The 26071-nt window shown below is 47.6% G+C and overlaps 1 protein-coding gene across 2 annotated transcripts in view; it reads right to left on the bottom strand.

Annotated features, from left to right (window-relative positions):
* WSCD2 (WSC domain containing 2) overlaps positions 1-25709 on the bottom strand; it is a 133422-nt gene extending 107713 nt beyond the window's left edge. Inside the window, exon 1 of one of the 2 annotated variants that reach the window (XM_007058326.4) lies at positions 25088-25709. The gene's annotated coding sequence lies outside the window, so the exon portion shown is untranslated. Of the gene's footprint in view, positions 1-22518; positions 22676-25087 lie in introns of those variants that run through there. The other variant, XM_037878889.2, reaches the window with a different exon arrangement.
* Positions 25710-26071: the final 362 nt, after the last annotated feature.

The following is a 26071-nucleotide window of genomic DNA, read 5'->3' as shown; positions in this document are numbered from 1 at the left end:
CTTGCAAGACGAGTTGATGACCTGCTCTAGTTGATGCAAACCCCCAGCTGTGACCCCCTCAGAGGAGAGGGGTCAGCGTACACCTGGTGGTCTCTCTCCCTGTCACTTCCTTCCACTCTATGAGGGAACACAGAGAGGTGAGGTAGAATTTAGCCTTTTTCAATCTACGTCATCCAGGCAGGGCTGATCACAGAAAGGAACCAGAGTGGGAGCCCTTGGGCATGTCATGAGTCTAAGCCATGTGGCCATAGAAGTGTCCTATTTTCTGGTTTTGAAAATAGGGTCAACAGTTAAGTCCCACTTAAGCCCTTCAAATAGGCCTTGTGCAGATTCTGTGCCCAAGAGTGAATTGAATCCTCAGCCATCGGCCTGCTGCATTCCTGATTGGCCCAGAGGACTGCGGTGTAAATCTTGATTGAAAAATTGTCAGTGATGGAGCTCCAAGCTAGCATGTGTGTGTGTGTGTGTGTGTGTGTCTAGATCTATTGTCAACCTATATTTCAATCCATTGGTTAGGTTTTCAAAAGTGATACTTCAAATTGTCTTCATTTCGCAGAGGGGAGGTGCTCATCCCTTTCTGCAAATCAGACCCCAAAGTACGTAGGTTATCAGCTCCCTGGGGCAGGGGCTGTCTTTTTGGTCTCTGTCTGTACAGGGCCCAGCACAATGGAGGCCCAGTCCATGACTAGGGCTCCTCAGTGCTATGCTAATGCCAATAATAAATAATAAGCTGGGCTCCGAAAAGGTGAGGCACCCAATATCACAAGTCACATTTGAGAATGTACACTAGCTAGGCAAGGTCCTCAGCCGGTATAAATGATGTAGCATCATTGACTTCGGTGGAGCAATGGGAATTTGCCCCAGCTGTAGATTTGGCCCTATCTCGATATAGTGATAGTCGGAAGGGAGTCGTGTCTATCGCAATAAATATTCCAAGAGGCATTGCTGTAGATCTAGATAGAAATGATATTGCCATAACACAGGGGCAGATTTGTCGTCGTCAAGCGCAGCAAGTTTTTGCAGGCCCTTTTAAGCTAAGTAACCCGTTCTGAGCGCAGGGTGTGGGGCTCGGAGGGGAGAAGCTGTAACAAGAAAGCACGTTGGTCTCATCCACACCACAAACAGACGTCAGCCCAAACCAGAACACACACTCCACAAAGCCATTCCAGGACCGCTGCCAAGCTAAATGCACCACCTGAAATGTTAGAGGCAGTTAAAATAAATCTAACTTTATTTTTTTTTAAATGTTTTATTTGGCTTGGCTTGAGTTCAGAGTCTGTTGGCAACACCCGTTGCCCAATATGGCGCTATTTTCTGCTAGGCGGTGGCAGTTTCTGTTTTCCATCTGTCTGAGGTTTGGCAGTATAACTTAGTTCATCTCCTAGTTCCTACTTCAGGTCTCTAGCTAGTTTCCATTTCTTGGGTGCACTTTAAATGGGGTCGAACTTCTGTATAAGTCCATCAGTTCCCTACAGGAAGTGCCATCTGTCTTTTTATTTCTACAGACGAGTCTGGGCCGTAGAGTTCAGTTCTAGACCTGGATCAAAACTTTCTCTAAGTTTAGATCTGGCGGGTTGGTTCATTCCATGTTTGAGTGGGGTCAGGTCCAAAATGTGGATCTAGATTGAAACTTCCCAACTTTTTAGGGGTGTCTGGATCTGGGATTATGGGTCATTGCCCTCGCTGCTCACCACTAGCGCTGGGTGACATTTTTCAACTGAAACTTTTGTCAGCGAAAAATGCAGTTTGGGATTGACCGAAACATTGAGCAAATTCATGTCGTTGTTGCTGAATTGTTCCTCGGCAAAATAAACATTTTATTTCTAAATGACTTTTTGTTTTGAAATTTCCTTCACTTATAGATTAAGAAAAGTTAAAAATTGCTCAAAATTAAACCAACATGACCCAATAATTCCCCCCCCCCTTTGATTCGTTGAACATTTTAAAGACTTTCATTTTGGGGTTGACCCGAAACCATTTCTTTTTTCAGAACTGTCAGCTCTATCCATCATCATGCTTCAAGGTGGTTTTGTGATAATGGGTTATAAATTCCTCATATAACTCCGTTCAGCCAAAAATCTCAAAACGCCTTCCTCAGATATAGTCTCACAGCACTCACATAGGATGCTGTATATAAGTATGCCAGGTTTGTACATGGGTAAACTGAAACGCAGCAAAGTTAATTCAGACACCCAGATTCACATAATGAGTCAGTCTGTGGTATTTTTAGGAACAGAACCCAGGAGACTTGTCCCTGCCCTCCAGCCTCCTACTATAACCACTAAAGTTCACTCTCCCAACATGACGGACACAGGAGATGGACAATCTGGTTTGGATCAATGACGAGTTTAATCCTTCCCCAGTTCATGAAACCAAAAAGTTTGATCATTAAAAAGTATGGGTCAGATTTGGCACTCGTCTACATTGCTCTCTGGAGCTCTCTCTTCTTCTGTGTTTGTATATCAGTCAGCGCAGTGGGGCCTGGACCCTGGCTGGGATCTTTGGATGCCACAATGCTACAAATAAAGAACGACGCCAATGGATGTAAATCCAGAGCGTGACATTGACTTCAGTGAAGTTACTGCAGACTTTCATTGGTGTATCTGAGAGCTAAATCTGGCCTGGCCTGGGAGAGCCTGTTCTCAGGATAAATGTAGACAGACATCCAAACCTTGGACGGCTTTCCCCCTTTCTGTTGTGCAACCCCCCAGAGCTGTGTGACGTGATGATTTTGGTTAACAGGGACCATGAGATCCTTTCCTGTTCTGCATCTCAAGGGTTCCCACCCCTTGGAGTTTCAACTTCGAGTGAATGCAAAAATTCAAGGTGAAACACAGTCCAAAACACCACATTTCAGGTTAAAAAATGTGTGAGGTTTCCTCCCAAAGCCAAGCAACAGCTCCAACCTTCAGGACCCCAGGCTCATCTCCAGGACCGCAGCCTCCTTCAATTCAAGTTTGCTAAAAAGTTTTAGATCTCTTTGCAGTTTCCACAGGGCATGCTCTACCCAGGTATACCCTGTCCTGTAAGACTCAGCGTGACATCCCTGCAGCACCTCTCCTATTGTTCATCAGCTCTCAGTGTCTAGCTACCCCCCGCTTCCTGAAAAACCATAAGCAACGGTATGTACAAACGGAGGCGCCCATAAGAGCTGCAGGGGCATTTAAATGCCAACCCCTTCCTGATTAAACCTCAGAGATTTTCCATTCAGCCTCCAATGGAAATAAGTGGGGTTTTCACTGGGCCTCCGACTTGGACTTGTTGCTGGCTGCGAATAGAGCTGATCAGAGGTCTAAGATGGAATTTCTGGTCCAAACCAGAGAGTAAAAGAGAGAGACCCACCCCAAGAACCGCCAAAAGCCCAGCAGCCGTGATACTCACTTGGGATGTGAGACACCCAGGTTCAAGTCCTGTTTTGAAGCAGGGACTGGAACCCAAGTTTCCAACATGCAGGTGCGTGCCCTCATCACTGGGCCATTGGCTATTTCAGGGTAGGGAAGTTTCTCTCCTTCCAATTTTTTCACACCAAAAAAAAATTCAAAGGGTCTCATTTTTGTTGCATATTGGAACAAAAAGCAAATGTCAAAGCCTCTGAATTTTTGGCGAAATGGAATTGTTTCCCATCAAGCCCTCAGCATGAGCACAATTTCCCTACTTTAAATATTACAGGAGGGCCACAGCTTGTATCCTCTAATGTATCTTTGAACTGCTTTATCTGAGAAGTAATTACATTCAGATTAGTATTCCTATCTCTGTATATCTGCTACTGCACAGCTGTTCCTCCAGAATAGGTGCCATAGTAGCTGAAGAAGGGTCAGGCTCAATAGCAACCTTGTACCAGGTTCACAAGAGAAGGGAAGTTCTTGAGCCCTCTTATGCAGATCTTCAAAGATGGAAGAGTTCTCCACAGGCTGAGATCCTCTGCTTCCAACCAGACAGGTGTGGTCACTCTTTGGATTACCCTCCACACTCGGTCTCCTTCAACAGCTCCCATTCTCCTGAGAAGGGTGCCCAGATCAGTGACTCAAGAACGCCTGGTGGGTCTTCTTAGCTGATCCCTGTGTCAACATGAGCGGGTGCAAAGCAGAAAACCCAGGCAGTCTCCCCATCATAGCACCTAGCCAATTAGTATCAGAATGAGAGAAGTAGGCCCCAGCACCTCTAGCTCTAAGGCAGTGGGGGAGTTGATTGAAGATGGAAGAGTAGCGTGTCAGTTAGAGACGGGGCCTGATCCTAAGCCCACTGAAGTCAATGGGAGCCTTTCCACAGACTTCAATGAGACTGAAATCCAACTCTTAGTCACCAAGTCCTGCCGCTAGACACATACATGAGGCTGCTACCGACCTCAGCGGAGGTCAGACATGTGCATTCGAAAGCATATCATGTAGCTGTTGGGAAGACAGTAAGGCACGGAGATGTTGAAACAACCTGCATTCCAGGTGGGCGGCCGCCAGTATCTTACCTGACCCTGTCCAGGAAGAATCACGTCATGAAAGTGTAGGTAGGGCAGGCTTAGGAGCTCCAGTGTGTTGGTGTGAGAGAAGAAGCACAACTACACGGGGGTTGTTAACTGGGAAGCCGGTCAGCAGAAATAGAAGGTCAGATCCTCAGCTGGTGCAGATTGATTGCAGTGTCAGAGCTAGCCAGTGGAGACCAACTGCGGATCTGGGGCCACCGGTACAGACAGCGGGTGGTGGAACTTTACTGGTGGGGGAACAGTCGGAATAATGAGATCTGTAAACAGAAATAGCGGCAAGCGGATTGCCTTCCGTTCTGTATGTTTGTGACACTGCAGCGTGAGGGTTGCCCAGGGTACGGTGCTTTCCTGAACCATAGAGAAGAGTCAGGTACAGAATTTTCTCATCCAGCCATTTTCATGGACACTGTATGTCTAGTGGCTTGGGCTCCAGAGTCCCTAGTTAATAGTTAAGTCCCTTCTCTAGCCCAACTGCAAAAAGATTTGCAATGGAAAAACCTCTTATTTGGGATTTATTGGCTTGATTTGTAAATCCAAAGGAGGATTTGTCCATCTGATTTTTGCAGGGTTTCCAAATCGGTTTTAAGGTTTATAAATCTATTTCCTTGCTGTAAATCAAAGGAAGGCTTGAGATTTAAATGAGACCCCAGACGCCGGTGCTAACAGGGCTGGGGGAGGAAAGGAATTTTTAAATATTCTTTATAAGATTTACTGACGCTCTGTATAGCGTACGACTACGATACAGGAGACTGGCTGTTCTGTTGCTCTGGGTATGGCGGGGAGCATCTAAGGCTGCCTGCTTGGTGAGGAAGGAACCTGAAAGAGAGTTGGCTCACAATATTTTGGATGCTCAGCTGACCTCTCCGGGGGAATGCATTTTATTCCCGCACGTAACCCTTCCTCTGTTTCTCTCGCTTTCACGGGGCCTGGTTGCTACCATACACAAGCCCGGCTTTACAAGTCAGTTATAAATAAACTCTGAAATGCTGGACAAGTTTCTCAGTGCCGCTTCCCCTGGCACTATGCCAGCTTCCACCAGCTGAGGATCTGGCCTGATATTCCTACACAGAACAACCTAGAGATGATTTTCCGCTGCCCGTCCACATTGATTAGTTCCGCAGATGGATACCTGCCGGAAACGTGTTTCCTCTGCTGTACACAACAGCCTGGGTCAGGATAAGTCAGCTGACAGCTGCCCAGACAATCTTTCAGTACACGGCTGAAATCACCGCAACATGATCTGTGGCGAATTGAGGGGAGTTCTTTTATTTAACTGAGCTGATGTCTTAAGTTTTAAACATAACTGACATTTGGAGTTGAGTGGTAGCAGATTAAAAATTCAACAGGCTGCTCAAAAGCCCCAGTCCCAAGCTCTCTAGAGATTCCTGCCTGAGCCACTGTGTTTGGCTTGTGAAAGGATAAGATATTCATGGCTTTGGAACATCTGAGGTGGAAACGGTGGCACAAACTCTGCTGCCAAAATAATAGCGATGATTGGGTCAGAAGTAGAGGCGACCAAACTGCGGGGAGGGGAAGGGGGCATGAATTTCGCCCAGGCCCTGCTGAAAGCAAACACAGCACAGAGGATTTCTACTGTGAGGCCTGTTTGAAAGGTGGAAGAAAAATGCACGTTACTCCACACTGCAAAGGAAAAGCTCGTAATGTGATGGCACAGAAAATATTCCCAAGATATTGAATTCTTAAACCCATGAGAATGCCAGGGCGATTTTTGACTAGAAAGAAGTCCCAGACTGAAAACAAATTGCAGCCAGAATTTTTCACGACAGGTTTGCAGCAGTAACGCCCTTTGTATTGGAAGCAGTGCAAAAACCATTTGTGAAAGGGATCTCATCAAGGGAGAAAGAAATCAGGGCCTACAGCAGGGTTACATCTTGCATTCAAGACTGGAAACAACGTTATTAATTATTATTATTATTATTGTCGTCTGTACTGCAATAGTGCTTAGAGACCCCCCCCCCCCCAGTGTGCTCGGTGCTGTACAAACACACAACAAAAGATGTACCCTGCCCCAAAGAGCTGACAGCCTAAATAAACATGCGTTTCTGCCTCTTTGTTATTTAGGGGAGAGGGGATGCATTGCTACTTCTTTGAGTGCCTAGAGCAGAGGTCCCCAAACTGTGGGGCATGCCCCCCCTGGGGGGGCACAGAGGAAGGTTCGGGGGGGGCGCAGCTGGGGCTCGGGCCAGCCCCCACAGGGGCCAGGAAGGGAGCATGAAGCCCCTGCTGCTGCCAGCCCCGTGCCCGAGGCTCCCCAGCTCCGAGGGGGGGATGCAGACAGGGTAAGTGGGGGGTGCAAGGTAGAAAGTTTCGGGACCACTGGCCTAGAGCACCATACGCAATGCTTCCCCTCTGGCTGCTACATGCCAAAAGATCTATTCACACGATCTTTTCCCATAAGATATATACTGACCCTGCACCTTGTCCTTGACACCAGAATTACACAATATCTGTAACAAACCAACTCCCCCCTCTTAGCAGGTGAGATGGAATGTTTCATAGCTTCTGCATTTTCTATAGTCTCCCAGGTCCGAGTTTTGTGCAATAGAATATTCCTTGCATGCGGTATGCATGGGGAAAGTACATGCGCCTACATACACTTAGGAAGAAAGTGGCTTTCGGAAAAGAAATGGCCCTTCTTTCTTATCCCTAAATGAATACACAGGTGGGTAACTATGGGTGACTCGGTTCATACAAGGTGTAGCATAAAGGCTCTTTGTGCTTTCCTTTGTCTTGTGCCTGCAGAAGATCAGCTTGCAATGCAAAGAATGCAACCGAGTTTGCTAGTAGGATGTTGTTACATTCCTACACCCAGAGTGGAAACCTGACACCTAACTGGGCTGCTTAATTCGGTAGACCAGCAAGCCCAGTGTCGGCCTCACACAGCCAGTGCGTAACGGACCAAATCCAGAAAGCTGCTGCAGGTGCACGGCAGCAATCAGGAAGTGACCCTAGGAGCGCGCGAACTACTTTTTTAATAAAAAGAAAAGGAGTACTTGTGGCACCTTAGAGACTAACCAATTTATTTGAGCATGAGCTTTCGTGAGCTACAGCTCACTTCATCGGATGCATACTGTGGAAACTGCAGAAGACATTATATACACAGACACCATGAAACAATACCTCCTCCCACCCCACTCTCCTGCTGGTAATAGCTTATCTAAAGTGATCATCAAGTTGGGCCATTTCCAGCACAAATCCAGGTTCTCTCACCCTCCGCCCTCCCCCCCCCCCAACTCACTCTCCTGCTGGTAATAGCCCATCCAAAGTGACCGCTCTCTTTACAATGTGTATGATAATCAAGGTGGGTCATTTCCAGCACAAATCCAGGTTTTCTCACCCCCCCACCCCCCTCTGAAAACCACACACACAAACTCACTCTCCTGCTGGTAATAGCTTATCCAAAGTGACCACCCTCCCTACAATGGGGGGGCGGAGGGTGAGAGAACCTGGATTTGTGCTGGAAATGGCCCAACTTGATGATCACTTTAGATAAGCTATTACCAGCAGGAGAGTGGGGTGGGAGGAGGTATTGTTTCATGGTCTCTGTGTATATAATGTCTTCTGCAGTTTCCACAGTATGCATCCGATGAAGTGAGCTGTAGCTCACGAAAGCTCATGCTCAAATAAATTGGTTAGTCTCTAAGGTGCCACAAGTACTCCTTTTCTTTTTGCGAATACAGACTAACACGGCTGTTACTCTGAAACCTACTTTTTTAATATCACTGAACTAGCCCCTCTGGTTAATTCCAATACTTGCCGCATTCTCTGCTTGATTCTGCAATAGCTTTTCCTTAAATGTGATGCTCACTCACATGCTCCTGAGTGACACCCCCAAAAACTACAAAGACAGACACCTTTGCGAAAACAGCCGGCCAAGTAGGGCTCGTAATCAGTGACAACAAAACAAACATCCTTGAAACCCGGTCATCAAGCAGTAACATTCCATTAAAAGGCAAAACCATTGAGAAACTAGAACAGTTCGTTTACCTGGGCAACATCACACTAGCCAGGGGAGACCTCAAGAAAGATGTGGCATCGAGGATAGGAAAGGCATCCACAGCATTCACTAAACTCAACAACGGATGGCAATCAAACCGGAGAATTTTCTACTCAGTCCTAACATACAGCTGCAAGGGCTGGAGATCTAGGAGACGTTAGATAGGAAACTAGATGCCTTTGAAAATAAGTAATTGGAAGGAGACACTATCACCAACTAAGAGACCTGAGAAATTGGAAGGAAGCATCGGGCATATATGGGGCATGTACTGCGGAAGCCAGCACACAGACTCCCACATGAAGCTGTCAAGTAGAAACCAACTGGTGTGAAGAGACAAGGATGCCCAAGAGAAACCTTCAGAAGACTCCCTAGCAGGGCGGGCAGAACAGTCGAGCTCAAAACCATATCACAGATGGAAGCAGCAACCAATGACAAAGAGAGATGGAAGAGATTTGTTTCATCACTGCGCTCCACCACTGGTGGGAGAAGGATGTAATAATAATCAATGCTTACTTAAAAGGAAGATCTGCCCTGAATTAGCCACCAAGTGAATCCAAGCCTGGCAATGTAAGAGGACTTTGCTCACGAGGTGCCCAACCTCGGAAGGTTCCGGGTTTACTTTGAAGACGTACCCTAACACGCAAGTACTTTTTCGGAGCCTGTGCAGTCTGGAACTGTGGGATCTCAGTTCTGACGTCAGCCGTAGCAAAGACATGCAGCAAGGACGTGTGAAATATGGGATGAAACGCAGGGCAGACATAGGAAATAGATGGTGAAATTCAACACGTGTGAAGAAACTGTTTCATTTGAATCAGTCCCATGCTATTGAATTTCTCCAGCAACCCAATGCCCCTCTTGTGCACAGCACTAGACACTGGCTGTAGGTATGTCTTCACGGACCAGTTAACCTGGGCTCCTACCTGGTTTTTAGCCCAAACCCACTATCATCCACACAGACAAACCTGTATGCTGGGTTTGGAGGTGCTTGAAGCCCAGGCTAGCTGGCTGGGGGTATGGGTTAGACCCCAGGCTCCCATTTAACTCAGGCTGGAACCCGCCCTCTTTGAAGTTAGGACGCAGGCTAAGTCACCCAAATGCTGATCGTCCTCCAATGCCTTTCTCCGATTCCCTCCAAGGACAGACAAGTTTTCCCACAATTGCCTGGGAAAGAATACTAGAGCATCTCAGCACAAAGAACCCTGGGAGATGCCCCCAGACCTACAAGGGGAACCGCAGAAACAGTGAGGACATAGTAGATGTAAGTAGGGCCTTGCTGGGGCGGGAGAGGGGGATGCTCCCAACTGGGCTAGCTAACCCGGCCCTGGCTAACTGCAGTGAAGACAGACATAGCAGGGTGCCAAGCTGCAGGCTGAGGACAATGGACCTCCAGCTGTTACTCATTCACTCAGGAAGCAGCAGGAGAGGTTTGTTTGCCATGGCTGGTGGGGAAGAATGCAAAAGCAGCATCTGCTTCAAAAGCTTCCAGGCAACTCTGTTGTGCGAGTTATATTGAATTTTTCACACCGTCCCCCTGCTCTCTAGTTTGGGCCAGGACTGGAGGGGAGGTGCTGGTCTGCTACAAAGCTTGTTCTCAGGAGATCCAGCTCTGTAGGCACCAAGGGTCCCATTAAGGATCCAAGTTCAGCTATGAAATATTAACTAAAACGACTCTCCGACCTTATGATGTGCAGCCCTATTTAGGAAATAGCCCCACTGACCTCCTTATCCAGTCAGAGAAAGGAAATAGAAATATAAAGGGCCAGATTCTCCATGCTGCTCCAGCTGATCTGTGCCACTGTGGCAGTAACAAGAAGCCTTACAGCCGGATTCCCTTTGGGGTGGAAGGTTGATGTAGTGGCTCTGTGCAAACCTATCTCCATGCCCTGTGTAGGGGGTGTTGCCAGAGGTTGAGGGGTCCCTACACTCCAGCAATCCCCAGTAAAGTCCTGAAAAGCCCTGGGGTGCTGCTTGCAGCTAGCACAACTGTGAGTGCTGGGAGAATGGCCTTTGCATACGGGACCCTTCTTTTAGCTAAACCGAGCATAGGGCCTGAAGATTACATGCCAGTCTCCCTTTCCGTGCATTCTAATTTGCTTTGCAATGGGCTGAATTTCATCAAACTATCTACCTGCCCGAAGGTCTGGGTTTGGATTGTGTTCTGTTCCATTGCCTGCAATTCAATGCAAGCACATTGCATCCTGCCATACGATGAATGCACCTTGCAAGTGAAAAGGTGGCTCATAAAGGAAAAAGAAAATAGCCAGGTATATCCAGAATGTTATACAGGATACAATGTATTCAGATCAGACGGTCTAAAACAGCCAGGGTAACAGTAACACTGAAATCACTGTAGTAATATAAATAAGAATGCATTAATTTACAATTCAAGCCAGGGTCGGCAACAGGTAACTGTAGACAGTCCATTGTAATGTACCAATATATTACTGTATTACTATTTTAATTACCCAGTAACAACCACAAGCTGGTGTTATCTGACACTTTCCATTAGTGTTATCTTAGCTTACAGTACTTGGGTTTCCTTTAACAGGGCCTGAAAATGTCTCTGGAAAGAGCAAAGATGCTCTATCATTTTCTAAGAAGGGCTAATTGCATTAAACTAGCAACCTTCCATTGTGCTGCAGTGGACAACATCTTAGATCAATGTTTGTTTTCATTAATGTAAATGAATAACCATAATACAAATATAATATTAGCAGGCTGGAATATGAAATTGCAAACAGGACAAGTCTCTCTGTCACATTAGCCGAAGAACAGCCTTCCTGCTTTCTCCAGCAAGCAGCAGAACAGAGCTTCACCGGAGCAGAATGTGTCCAAATTCTCCCCTACTGGAGAGGACAGTGTGTGCAGGTCTGTGTTCCCAGGCCTGTTTCCACTTGCCCACACAGCAGATGCCTGGCTGTGTCAGCAATCCCAGCAAGCCTGCCTCAGGAGTGAGGTGCACTCTGGGATGCAAGTGGAGAAGCACTGTTTGTCATCTCCCTCTGATGGCATATGCTTCCCTGCAAGGGGGCTGCTTAGACCCAGATGGGAGCTCCTCAAATGAGGCAGCTATTGAATCAGATGGGCCGTCCGTCTGCATTTTTCCAGGCTCCGTGGTTTTTGCGGTATCTACTCTGTAGGCCCGTTAGAATTTGCATGCACGCTGCATTACAGCTGGATCTCAATTGGGAGAGACTGTTGCTGGTTAAAGGATAAAGACAAAAAACAGCATTTTGCAGAGTTGCCCCTAGTGTTTCTTCAGCTTTCTCTTGTCAGAAATGGTTTCCTTTACACAAGCTAAAAACTCCTTGGGTGAAATCCTGGTCACATCCAAGTTAATGGGGGTTTTGCCACTGCCAGGATTTCAGCCATATATATATAAAAATCCTGTAACTGACAAATGCAAAACCAGCCTGTGGGACCTTTCTCTACAATGTGGAATCAGCCCTGTAACAGGGTGACTCGCCCCTTTAGGGCTGGGGCTAGCCAGCCGATAGCAGAATAAGCCATGCCTGCGAGTGATCAGGGTGACTGCCCTATAAAGCACAGCAGAAGGCTGCAATGAAGGGGGAAGTTTGCAGAGTGAGGAAAAGTCCTACAGGGAAACTCCAGGACCAGGGGAGTTGCCCCAGGCAGGGAGGACGGGGAAAGATCATGACTAAACAAGGGAGGGACTGCAAAGCTCTCCAGGCAGGGAGGTCTGGGAGATACCTGTTGTATTAATTTAGATGGAATAAATGGCCCAACATAACTCAGCCACGGTCCAACATTAAACAGCGTTTTAGGGGATTGGTATCCAGAGACCCCAGCCTGCTCAGCACCATAGTGTCATCCCATATCTCCCAAAAAGCAGGGCTCATCCCTGTATTGTTAGCAGATGTCCGGCTATATTGACGGTAAATACCAATGCAAATGAATTTCCACGCTGCCGAAAAGGAACCGATTCTGTATAGATCTAAGTACTTAGGTTGCCTCTTCACCTGAGCGCCTCCCAATTATTAATGTATTTATCTTCACAATGCCCCTGGGACCCCAATTTTACAGACAGGTTACTGAGGCATAGGGTGGACTAGGGCCTGGAATATACTAACCATTTAGATTGACAAATTCACACCCCTGAGCACCGTAGCCTGGCTGAACTCAGTTCTGGTGTAGACGCAGTTGGCCAACGGAAGCATTCTAGCTACTGCCGCTCAGGGAGGTAGATTACCTGCAGCAATGGAAAACCCCCGTCGACCGCTGTAGGATGCATCAACGCTATGGGTTTGCGGCAGCATAGCTACCAGCAGTCCCCATAGTGTAGACAAGCCCTAACTGACTTGCCAAGGCCACAAAGGAAATCTGTGACTGAGCCAGGGATTGAGCTCTAGGCCAATGTCCTGCCGATATGACCGAGATGGAGACACGGGCCCAGATCCTCCAACGTGCCACGCCCATTGATTTCAATGGGAGTTAGGTGCCTAAATACCTTTGAGGCCCTGGAGCCTGGTCTCACTCTTAGCCAGTGTATTAGGCCTAGCAGTGGAATTATTGCCTGGGTCTCCAAGCCGCTGGTGAGCACAAATATCTCATGCGCTCCCACATTGAGCCTCCTCAGCACCATGGCTACAGCACCAGTCTTGCTTTGGAGTGACTAGGTTCCATGTGTATTAATCAGACACGTACGCATGTTTCAGCTGTTTACTGTGTATGGATGGTTGAGAGAACACCATGCAGGCAGCGTTCCACCTGCCCGGGGGAGATCAGAGAGACAGCCCTCCTCCCTGACGGACGGACATCCTCAGCAAGGGAACCTCAGCGGCTATCCCAGGGAGCCCACGGCCTGTAAGATGATGTGGTGAAATTCCTGGCCACTGCAGTCCCAGCGACCCCTTTGGCTGTCTTTCAAGGAGAGGATGAGCAGAGGCATCGCTGTTTAAAGCTGATGTAAAGGTCTCAATGTGGGAAGTACTGATGCAGAACAGCCAGCTGTGTTGCATCAAAGAGAGAATTTAGATTGCAGTAAGCAGTGGGCGTAGTGAACGCTGGACACTTGTGCAAGAAGTCAAGGCACAAGAGCAAATTGCTAAACCGAAATGAGACGATCCGCACGCAGCAGTTAGGCATGCAGGCAAGCGGGAAGGAGGTGTTTATCTGTGTGAGATCTCACAGCCAGATCCACTTGGAGAAGAGAAGGCAAAGTCCTGAGGGGAGCTGGCAACCTGGGAGATGCCTCTGGACAGATTCCTTTGTAGAGGCAGTGAACAGTGCATACTGGAGGGGGTCTGAGTCACTCAGTCTTCCCTCAGCAGCCAAGGAAAAGAAACCACTGGAAAAATCAGAGAAAAGGACAAGGGGCTGGCAGAAAACTGTGGCGAGAGACCAGGAAAAGAGCCGCCCTCCTCCAGCAATCGTTGCTATGAAAGAGGAGTGAGCCCAGGAACCGGAGGATGCTGGGAGGTGACGTTGGTGGCTCACCGAGCGCTCCAGCACTCGGAGGCGTGAGTGTCTGCCCGTTTGCCTGGGCCACGAGGGTCAGAGTAACGTGCGCAGTAGACAGAGTACGTTAACGCTAGGCTAACCCACAAGCAAGCCTCTTACACAGGGAGTCAGGACTGAGCTGGGCACCAGGTTAAACATGCTGTTTACTGTGTAACGGGCTCTGGTGGACTGGAAGCAAGAGGATTAAGAGAGAAGAGCCAGCATCTCCCCGACACAACGCCAGAGCCAGCCGGGGAGGAAAGGACGCGGCAGGCTGCATCAAGGCCCACAGCAGGCAGGGCCAGGCCCCGGGCTAGCGGAGGAGGAGGAGAGCACTTTGGGGCCGCGTCAGCAACAGCAGCCAACCCACTGATAGCAGCAGAGTGGGCCGGAGCCCAGCCGTCAAACAGGCCGCACAGCACCATACGCCTCTAGATTGTTATGTAAGGTTAGGCCTCAGACACCAGCTGGCTTGGTCGTTGGCCTAGTCATCGTATGTCAAGGCCAGCAGTAATGTCTCTGATATCTGGCCTCTAGCACTCAGGTTTGGCTAAGCGGGAGTGGGACTGGCTAGCCCCGGGTTCCCTTCAGTCTGGCTTTGTCATGATAGCGCATCCCAGAGGCCTTTACACATCATTTCATTGTGTCATCCCTGGGACGGAGATGGGCAGACATAGGCTCCCCTGGTGGGATACTCACAAGAGGGCTGCGGTACACACCATGGTCAAAGAGTCATTGTACTGTATCTCCTCAGCCTTGAAGTGAAAGAAGCAGCCATAGAGAAACAGACCAGATCCTCAAAGGTATTTAAGCACCCATCGCCCAATGAAAATAGTTGGAGGATCTGGACCCAAGGGTCTTCACCCTTCAGCTAGGGGTTTGCATTGCCCATGGCCATGGGCAGGCTATCTGGCTTTGAATGGCCTGCAGAACCCGCAGGAGGGTTACTCTTCAGTGCCAGACAGCCTGAGGTTTTCAAGACTTCTTGCTACAGTTTGTGAGGGATGAGTTGATCGCTGAGCTGGCTCTGCTGGGAGACAGGCTACAGGAGCCGAAAGAGCTGACATCAGACTGCTCCCCGGGCTGCAGCGCAGACAGGTCCTGTGATTAGATGTATTAGAAGAGTTTAAAGCTAGAAGGGAACTGTCATTGTCACTACTGAAAACTCCCCAGGACACATTTTCCCAGGAAGAGATGGCAGCTCTCCCAGGTTACACTTGACTATGCTCAATTCCAATGTCAGATATCTGAGCAGATACTAAACGATAATTCTGTCCTTGTCAGTTCATCACGGTCAAGTTTCTAGAGGAAGAACCGATTGTGCTATGGAGATCGCACTCTTCAAGAGTATTGCCAGCTGGAAGGACGTGATGGTGTCCTTGATTTCTATGTGGTGAAACCCAAGCATGTCAAATGTGGGCAAGGCCTTGATGGTAGACTTTCTGCTTGCTCCTTCAGTGCTGCGGAATGAACTTCAGCCTTTCGTTGCAGCGAGGGTGACCAGATGTCCCGATTTTATAGGGACAGTCCCGATTTTTGAGTCTTTTTCTTATATAGGCTCCTATTATCTCCCACCCCCTATTCTGATTTTTCACACTTGCTGTCTGGTCACCCTAGTTGCAGCAATGCTGAACACCTCCAACAAGTCAGAGAAATCAGGGATGTGAAGTCAGGGTATTTTCTCATTTCAATTGATTATTGTACACTGTATACACTAGTCTTTGAACAGAGGTGGTGATCAACGGCATGCAGGCAAACCTCTCAGCCTAAACACCATTGCTCAGTTCTGCCCCAGGGACTGACTTTAGTTAGATAGATTAAGGCAGAGAACAAACTTCCTTGCAGTTTGCAGCAAAACCTTTCCCCCTAAAAATCCACATCCCCACATTAGCAGCACAACATTTCTTCCAAGACTGAACATTTGCTCACACACTAAGAAAAATAGCATGTAAAATTATGTGTAAGAGTGCCCCCGCCCGGTGACTCCTTGCCATGACAATAGAATTGGGGGAGGGACAAAAGGTGGCTTCAAAAGACACCTTTGTTCCCTGCCACCTTGGACTTGCACCACGTGCTCCTTGGGTACACCATAGAATCAGGACCAGAAAGTAGTGTAATATTGTGTGTATTAGAAGGAATGAGGCAAAACTTGCGTTGTCTAAGAACATAAGAGTGGCCATACTGGGTCAGACCAATGGTCCATCTAGGCCAGTATCCTGTCTTTCTACAGTGGCCAATGCCACATGCTTCAGAGGGAATGAACAGAACAGAGCAATTATTGAGTGATCCATCCCCTGTTGTCCAGTCCCAGCATTCAGCAGTCAGAGGCTTAGGGACACCCAGAGCATGGGGTTGCATCCCTCACCATCTTACATAGTAGCCACTGATGGACATATCCTCCATGAACATATCTAATTCTTTTTTAAGCTCAGTTCTACTTTTGGCCTTCACAACATCCCCTGGCAAGGAGTTCCACAGGTTGACTGTGTGCTGTGTGTAGAAGTACTTCCTTTTGTTTGTTTTAAACCTACTGCCTATTCATTTCATTGGGTGACCCCTGGTTCTTGTGTTATGAGAAGGAGTAAATAACATTTCCTTATTCACTTTCCCCACCCCAGTCATGATTTTATAGACGTCTGTCATCTCCCCCCTCAGTCGTCTCTTTTCCAAGTGGAACATCCCCAGTCTTTTTAATCTCTGCTCATTCAGAAGCTGGTCCATACCCCTGTTCATTTTTGTTGCCCTTCTCTGTACCTTTTCCAATTCTAATGTATCTTTCTTGACATGGGGTGACCAGAACTCCATGCAGTACGTGTGTACTGTGGATTTATACAGTGGCATTATGATATTTACTGTCTTATTTATTATTTGCTGCTGGTTTCTCTTCAGATCATATACATCTTTCACCATATTGTCTAAATATCCAACAAAACTTCAAGGCGTCCAGAGCCCTCATTCAGGAGCACCTACCTCCCCTACAGCTGGATACAGGTGGCCCCACCTCCCAAAAAAACACTTTGTTTCGGTTCTTTTCCCCAGCCTCTCTCTTAAACCATACGCACCTGTGACCCAGCTGACCAGGGAGGGAAAACACTTGCACTGCAATTTTATATTGGGAACTGTGTCTCTGCAACAGGTCACGTGATCTGTGCAGCGTTGCCAACTCTTGCTGTTTTATCGTAAGTCTCGCGCGTGGTTGGATGTTTTTCTGAAAGCCCCAGTTCCTGGATTCATGTGACTAGGGGAGACGCTCAGCTGCCATTTTAAATAAAGGACATTTCTAGTCCAGAGAAGGTTAAAACCGTGACTCAGGTGCACCCTAAAGGTCGAGAAATCAGAAAAGGAATAAAGTGAGCCCCAATTTTTTTAATTCGTCATTTCTAAGTAAATGTCATGATTTTTGGAGGCCTGACTCATGGTTTTTTAATGCTTGGAGTTGGCAATACTGCACCTATGGGGTCCACTCAAACAGTTTGGACCTGGACTATCAAATATTGAATGCTCATAATAATAATACCTAGCTCTTAGGTAACACCGACAGACCGCGGTCGTCTGTGGGCAGGATTCAACTTGGGATCTCTGGAGCTAAATTCATGAGCCTCTTCTGCATGAGCTAAAAGCCACATGGCTCTTAGCGAAGGCTGTAGCAGACTCTTTCATCTCTAAGTGGTCTTGGTGCCTCTAGAGGAGACAGAACACCACACCCAAGAGGTGTGTGGGTTACGCTCGCATAGGCCTTCCCATCGGTAGATCTCAAAGTGCTTTACGACAGAGGTGAGTATCATTTTATAGGTGGGGACACTGAGGCACGGAGCCGTGACGTGACTTGTCCAAGGTCATGCAGCAGGTTAGCAATAGAACCCAGCAATTCTGCTCTTGCCACTAGGCCACACTGCTTCACAGCAAACTGCCGGCAAACAAACTACAGACCAAGTCCTTTTCCCAGACACTATGTTCAAATAACAAATAAATTCAAGATCTGGTCTGGTCTGATCTGCTCTCGACCAAAAAAAAAGACACTTTTAAAAAATGCATCTTGAATTAGTCCCCTCAACGGCGATACATCTCTAGCACGCAGTCTAGTTAGGCTGCAGTGATTACCGCAGGTGTGAACCTTGCCCAAGGCAGTCGGACCAACTCTCCCATTGGATTTATTATTTAAAGACTGATCTCTCTTGGGTGGGGTGGAGCTAGCTGTCTGTTCTTAACCTAGCATAAGGAGGCATTACAGTGTCAAGCTTTCTAGTAATGATACTTTCCTCTTCTGCGGCCTGGCCGATTGGAGACACTGGCTGAAGCAACTCCAGTCTCACCTGACAGTAATTCAGCCTTAAAGAACATGTGGGGGTGGGGGGAACCCCAGCACCTCAGTCCCCTTGGTCAATCTGATCAGCTGTTAACACGTTGGGTGACATGGGAGAGAGATGGCTATATCAATGCTCTACAGACTTTTATGACCAAAGTTCCGTTCATCGTCCAGGGGCGTTTGAGTAGCAGAGACTTCAAAGCAGCTGCTCGTGGTTCCCAGATGACACGGTCAGTGCTACGTCTCAGGACTGCTCTGAAGTACACCAGCTGGCTATGGCCCAGAAGGGGCTGTTCACCAGCTGGGAACCACCAGAGCACAGTGGCCTTCTGCCCTCCTCCCTGACCCAACTCTCATGCCAGCAGCTGGAGGGGCAGGACCCCAGAGAAATATCTGGAAGATCTGGCTGCTTGCTGATCCCTTTGCTTGCATCACCAGAATGGCGCAAAGGGCCCCTCGCAGAGGAGAGATCCTGACCCTCAAAGTGGAAATGACGCCTGGTTATAGCAAGAAAGTTGAATACAAGGACGTGTTGCTAGCATCGCCAGGGGTGGATGAAGTAGATCTGTTTTTTAACTAGGAGCCAGAGCCCATTGCTCCCTTGGCATTCTTTTTGCTGGGTCAGCAGCCTGCTTGCGTTTAGCAGGCTGCAGAAGAGAGAGAGAGAGAGTGGCCTTTACCTTTAACTGAGGGTAGGCAATGTAGAAATACAGGCATATAGAGCTGAAAAATGGAGGTCATTCTAGCCTGGCTTGTTATCCCTTTTTCTGGGTTAATGGACACATTGCTGGATTCTGAGCCATTGCACCATTCCCTGCAAATCTCTTGCTTTCTGACTTAAAATATCCAGATAGAATTCTGGAGCTTTCCCAATTCCCTCCTCCCTACAGGAAGGGAATAATTTGGGGGGTTATTTTTGCAGGACCTCAGTGTTATTTGATGCAATTCACCCCACAGGGCACATGAACCCCCTTAATGCTCCAGGTTTGTAAATACAAATACTGGCTGTTTTAAGGATGAAAAAAATGACAAAGTCAAGGACAGATTCTTATAAAATACACCTGGATTCCTATAACGTGAAAACTTGGTTCTATTTTATATAGGTTATATGAGAAATACATATGCAGCCAGATCCTCAGCTGGTGTCAATTGTCATAGGCCCATCAATTGACCTATGACAATTTATACCAGCTGCAGATCAGACGCATGCTTTATAGACATCAGGAATCAAGGAGCAGCACCCTAATATGGAACTGACAACAAAACAGTAGGCTAATTTGTGGTGTTCACTTTAAGACCCGATGCTGAAATCAAGCCACTAATGTGTATCTAAAAATAACATTGTTTTGTTGAGCAAACCTTGGGCAAGTTGGAGTATTGGACTTTATTACTAAGGAAGGGGAGTAAGCCATTTAATGGAAGTTCCAGTAGAAGATGGTGGAAGATTTTGGTTAATTCAGCTTCCTACCAGGTAGTAGATGATAAATCCCTTTCAGTAATCATGGAAATGTTCCTCCTTAAGACTGCATGTGAAGGTCAAATGAGTGGTGTCTCCAATAGACCCCAAACCTCTCCAAGTGGAAAGGAGACAAAACTAATCTCACCTATAAAACCTCACTTCTCTAGTTCTCAGACGCAGAGTCTTTCCCCAGATTTCAGTAATCTAAGATTATGAACAGCACTGTGCAAGCAAAAATGCCATTTCAAGCAGGAGACGTTCTTTTTATCAGTGTTTTTAAAACTAAAGTAATCAGAAGAAGAGTTTCTTACAGACTAGATTTTTCTTTAAAAAAAAAAAAAAGAGTATTTTGTCTCCCACTCGAGTGTAGCAGACCTAACAACGTGTCAAGTTGCCTTCGGTTTACGGACCACTGTGAGTGAGAGTCTAGGTTAGCCCCGTGTTTTTGTTGTTAGAAGAGATCCATGATGGTGATGAATCAGAAGATTTGATGGTGCATGACCCTGAAAGGAAAAGGCATCACTCACAATGACATATTGATGAGTGGTCCAATTGGGTTCTTTTGCTAATGAATGTGCATTTTAAAATGTATTTAATTGAGATACAACATGAAGAGAAAGAGTGTACAATTGCTGCACAAAAAAGAATTTCTTTATTAAATATATGGTAAGAAATCTGCGGCCACCACAGAGCCTTATATTCATTACTGTGCTTCGCACCAGGGATCGAACTCCTCCAAAAGTACCCGGCCCTGCTACTGGAGATAACAAGGCCCTAGGTGAGCAGTTCTGATTCCTCCAATACAGGGCTCCTGCATGTTAGAATGTTGATCACCTTCTTTTCCTGGTAAACAAAGCACCTGAAATCCAGGGGAGTTCAAATCTCATCTTTAGCACCATTCCAAAAACTCTGGCCACACGTTTAAGATGGCTTCCAAATAAGCCCTATTTTTGCACTAAAAGCTTGCACACTGTAGTGATGTATGGAAGTGGGCCTCTTTGCTAATGCACAACAAAATGGGGAGAGGAGGAGATCCAGTTTTGGAAGAAATTTGTATTTTTTATGACTCCTTCTGACATCCGCTAAGTTTGGATTTCTATCTCATCTAAAATACAACTCCGACAGCACAGTGCCAGCTAATACCACAGTAGGGCTTTTGTCTAGTACTGACTCAGACACATCCTGGATAATACGTGGGATCTTCCTAGTGGTCTCCTATCCAAGCATTAACCTAGTGCACCCCTACATAGCCTAGAAGATTTGACAAGGTTAAAGTTTTCAGTGGTAAGGCAGCAGGCTCTGCGGGCCACCTTTCCCTATGGAGTGAGGTGGGGTATCTCCAACTCCTGGTGACTAGAGCTTTATAGCACCCCAGGCGGGTACGACTGTAACATGCAATCATTATTTATTACACCTAGATCAGAGGCCAGGTTCGCTGCCTGGGTTCCATCAGGGCTGGTAGTGGAAACTGCATTTGAAAGGGAGTCACAGTAACCCCTCTTTGTGGGGGCCCTGAAGCTGACTTATGCAACGCACAAAGCAGCCACGGTACTACAGGGCACAGTCAGATCATTGCATCTCCTCAGCAGCCTCCATCAGGTGGGGCCAGCTGGAGCTGAAAGCTGCTCTCTCCCAGCAGAAGGCAACAGCGAGACTGTGGCGGGGCTCCCCCAGGGAGTGAATTCCCCTTCTCTGCAGCTGCTCTTCAGGTACACAGAGGTGCAAATTTGCACCCACAGGGGGTACTCAAGCCCTGCTTGTGTGTCTGAGCCACCTGAGAGTTGCTGTGAATCCTTTGCAGCACGATGTGATGTACTGGCGGGATGAGACCCAGTGGGGCGCTTAGCAACTGACAGTTTCTTCTCCTGATTTGTTTATTTAAGCAAAGCAAATTCATTCTAATTAGAAATCTTTATGCCAAGGTGTTGCTCTGTATCTTGGGCTGCCTGTTTCCCCGATGCACTTAATCAAATTATACCTGAGCTTTCAGCGTCCGTGAGTTTATTCAGCAATTCCTATAAATTGGGGCTTCTTGCAAAGAGGAGCTGGAAGAATGGAATGGGAGAGAGCCACGGAGTACCGCGTGCATTAGAGCATCGCTTCGAGTAGTGCCAGTGCAGCACTGTCCCAAATTAACTAGCTGAAAAAACACCAGGTTAGAGCATTTGTCAGTTACAGTCAGGCAGCAAGAGATGCACAAGCTGCAGGGATTATTCACTTTGGAAAATGAGTCTGTCCAGGAATACTAAGCCACAAGGTTCAACCAGTACCAGCTGACTGCCTTGCATGACACACACACAGATACGTGACCACCAGGCAGCAGACTGTACATATCACATATGCAGCCCCCTCTATGTCCGTCCAGGGGTTTCACCGAGTTTATATAAATTTGTACCAGGGACAGGCCCAAACGAAAATCTGAGCCCAGACGCCTCTAATCCCTGAAGAAGTTCAGATTCAGACCGGAGCATCGTGCCTCTGTCTCTACAGTCGGGCAAATCAGAACCAAACAAACCTGAAATTTGGGGACACAGACCTGGATCCAACATAGTTGCTCAGGCTCACCTCCAGCGCTGTCCAAATTGTGCCAGAAGTTTTCTCTCCTCGCTGACAAGTGACTTTAACTTTGACAAGCCCATGCAAACAGCTGGGCTGGTGGCCAGGCCCTGAACTGCCCTGGAAGCAACCTCAAACCTTGTGGAGCAAGGGGTGTATCTAGCAATACGAAATGTATGCACTCACCAGCCAATCTACCCCCTTTCCACTGCACCCCAGGGTAAGAGGCTAATGCACCCTACCTGGGCATTAACACAGCAGCTGCCACTTGTTAAAGAGGAGTCCAGGGCTGATTCTGATATCTCATTTTCACCAGCTTTCCAGTCACTTCAGAGGAGTTACTCCAGATAGACACCATTCTGAGATCAGAATCGGGCCCCAATGTGTTTTGATTAAGGCCTGAGGAAGACCAAAAATTAAAACGGTTTGTTCGCCACCCGAAAGGTCGCTCCCATGAAAAGTGAAATTCCATGTCCCTGCCTGCAGGCCCTCCCGCTGCCTCCACCCATGTCACAGACTGGTACCCTGGGCTTCTGCAGGTGGCATTCTACCTCCCCATCTCGTATCTGCTCGCTACAAAGCGGGAGGAGACTAGCTGCCTTCCTGCTGCGTGGCGAGAGCTGGGATCCCAGCTCTGGCTGTAGCATATGGGTAAGTGGTGAAATGGCAATAGCAAATGACAGAGAACATGAACCCCCTTGATCCCTATTTGGCAGTAATGGGTTAAGGCTAAAAATGTCCAGGTGGATCATACACACAGGACCTGAAGCCCATTCTCTGCGGGGAGATCAATTGTAACATCGCAGAGTCGGTCTCAGAACATGCAGCCCCAGCCATAGCCTTAGCATTTCTTGGACCAGCCACGGCTACAGGGCCAACTCCTGCAGGCCTTACACAGGAAAACCTCCTCTTGAAGTCATTGGGAAGATTGCCTGGATATGGCTGGAGCAAAAACGGTGGCAGTTCACCTTTAGGGAGAAGACTGCTCCCGTGCCTCATGCCCTTGCTGGGAGTGAAGAGGACAAGGGTTCATGTGTGATTTCCGGGGGACCTTCAGTGCAGAATACAAGACAAGGCAAGTGGTTGGGACCTTTACAACTGTACTGGAGACATATAGAGACAACAGAGACAACCCTGCAATTTGCCGGGGGGGAAGTAGATGCTCTTCTATCTCACATTTCTCCAAGGCTATATTTTTTGGCTCCCTAGGGTCAGACAGACATAACGCTCTAACCTTACATATCAGCATAGCTTCCCGGTGCTTTGCCCAAAACTTGGAGGAGAATGTTCTTTCACGGCACAGTTCTTGCCCTCTCCTGAGCACTGAACTGCATTTGCCATAAATAATAATAACCATCAATGAAAATCCAGACTGAAGGAGGCTAAACTCAGGGATGGCAGATGAATGGAGGGCCAGCCACCCATTTGCAGTGTAGCTTGTCAAGCTAGTTTTTTCACTAATCATACAAAAGGGGCTGCCTATTAAAACAATAGCTCAGCAAAACTCTAGTGGAACTTAGAGGGAAAGACTCTTCCATTTGCAATAAGAGCAAAGGAATTAATTTGGGGATGATGCTTCCAGACAGGTGGTCCCTGTAGAACCCTGTTCATGTTTTGTTAAAATAATCTGAGCAGAGTAAACCAGGAAGTGGAGATTCCCCAGTTTACAGCTGCCAATGGTGCCATAGGGAGCAATCTGGACTGGAAGGGTCACCGAAGTGTATCAGACATCTCATGCTTCCAAGGGCTCCAGCCGGCTTTTTAAGCATCTCTGCTCTCTGCCCTACAACGTACTACCCTCTTGCCTCACCTCAGTCTCGTCCCTTCTCCAAAGTTTGCCCATCCAAATATTTCAGTTCAAACCCATGATGGGCTTACTGCATTTGCAGAGAAAGTTTATTAAATCGTGCCCCTTTGGAAGAAGCAGAGACTTCCTTTTATTTATTTTTTTCTAATCTTAGGCTCAAGGTAACCTTCATATTATTATTTAACTGTCCTGCTCACTATCCCCTTTTTCTTAACGTATATATTTAAAAAATTCTAAGAAGTTATCATCCGGGACGCAGAATGAATCAGGAAAGTTCATTTGAAAGGATTACCAGTTTTTTCCAATTTCCCATGCTGCGAATGTTCCCGCACAAAGTCTAAGGAGAGAGATTTTTTTTTTCCCCTTCTCCAAGTCTAGGAGCCCTTTTTAAACCAGCAGGATATGGTGAGAAATCACGGACAATAATAGAATTATTAACACCTCCCTGCAAAGGATCTTTAACCCTTTCAGAGCCAGGAAGCTCTCACATATCGATTTCTAACTTAATTACACAGACAGCATAAAACGCTCGTTATAGATTAACAAATGATTTGTCTCCTCTCCTTCCCCACTCCCAGCTTTGAGAAGCAGAAACAGACACTCAGGTCATTTCCAGTGTGGTGTTTTTTTGTTTTAAATGGGGACAACTGTGAGTAGAAATGCAATTGTCTGTCCATCATTTGTCACGCTTGGCATTTTTAATAAGGTCCTGAAAGCGTCTCCCGTAGGGCTAAATGCAGATGGGGGAAGATAACGGAGCAAATTGCCCTTCCAAAGAGCAGCTTATTGGCAGCCCGAAGTGAAACTTTGTCAGTAACCCTCTGGCCTCTGGTAATCCCTGTAACCCGGCCTCTCCTGCTTCCCCGCAATAGCCTTATGTACATTTTTTTGGCAAAGAATCTTCTGTTAATGCTTTCAGCATTAAAAATAAAATAAAATAAGCCACCTCTCCATCAGCCCAAGCATAACCAGCCCCAGCCCGGCTCACTTTCCTCTCCCCTTACCTGAGCGCTGTGCAGTCACTTCAAAACTCCACAGAGGTCAGTAGCCAGGGCGCCAGCTTCCTCCCCTCCGGGTTAAGTCCACGGCTGCTTTGTGTGCCCCCTTGGTCCTTCCAACAGCATTGTACAGGATCTGCCTTTCCTACCGGGACCCTGTCCTCCAGCAGCTCTCTTTCCACTCGCCGCCCTGGTCAGAAGGGCATTTGCTTTGCGTTCCACCAAGGCGCCAGCGAAGTAAGCGTGTGCAGGAGGGAGTGAACGTTCCCCCAAATGCAGCAGCCCCAGCCTGTGCGTGTGTGTGTCTCAGAGTCCGCGTCTCCAGGAAGGATGGCAGTGCTGGAGTAGCTGTCACTGCAATTCCCCCTCATGCAACCTAGACGGAGGCTTCCCAGAATCTCTGTCCATCCTGCGACTCCTGCTTCCCCCCCGGGATGCTTTTCATGCCAACCGCTGCCTCTGATGTCACTGGCTGGGGTGGGAAAGGGGGGAAAGCCTTGCCCTGTAGCTAAGATTCCAGCTACTGATGCAGTTGAGGCTTTCTGAGCTCCGTTACTTAACATCTCTATCCAGCTCTCCTTGCTGCGGCTGCACACTGCTATTCGCAGGCCTATAGCACTGCCTACTGCTTAACTCCTTAAATGCCATCTTTCCACTTTTTTAATGGGGTGGCTGTTGCTTCTAGATTCCCCCCCCCCCCGCCCCGTTTATTCACACTCCTCCGCCCCCAGAAAAAGCACACCCAGGCAGCCAGCGTTTAAAAGGTCACTTGGAGTGCACGGTCACAGATGGAAAATGCTCCCTAGAACGGAGCAATGCACACACAAACACAGAGCCCGCGCAGAGCTGGGATGGCTCAAAGGGGGCCAAAAGTGGGCTGGAGTTTGCAGCAGCAACCTGCAATTATTGTTATTGTTTGTGTTAGTGTAATGCTTGGGGGCCCTAATTACAGGCCAGCAGCCCATTGTGCTTGGTGCTGTACAAATGTAG

The sequence above is a fragment of the Chelonia mydas genome, chromosome 15 (assembly GCF_015237465.2).
Source record: "Chelonia mydas isolate rCheMyd1 chromosome 15, rCheMyd1.pri.v2, whole genome shotgun sequence".
Taxonomy (NCBI): Eukaryota; Metazoa; Chordata; order Testudines; family Cheloniidae; genus Chelonia; species Chelonia mydas.
The sequence above is the reverse complement of the archived record's forward strand: the minus strand, read 5'-3'. Positions and strand labels throughout refer to the sequence as shown.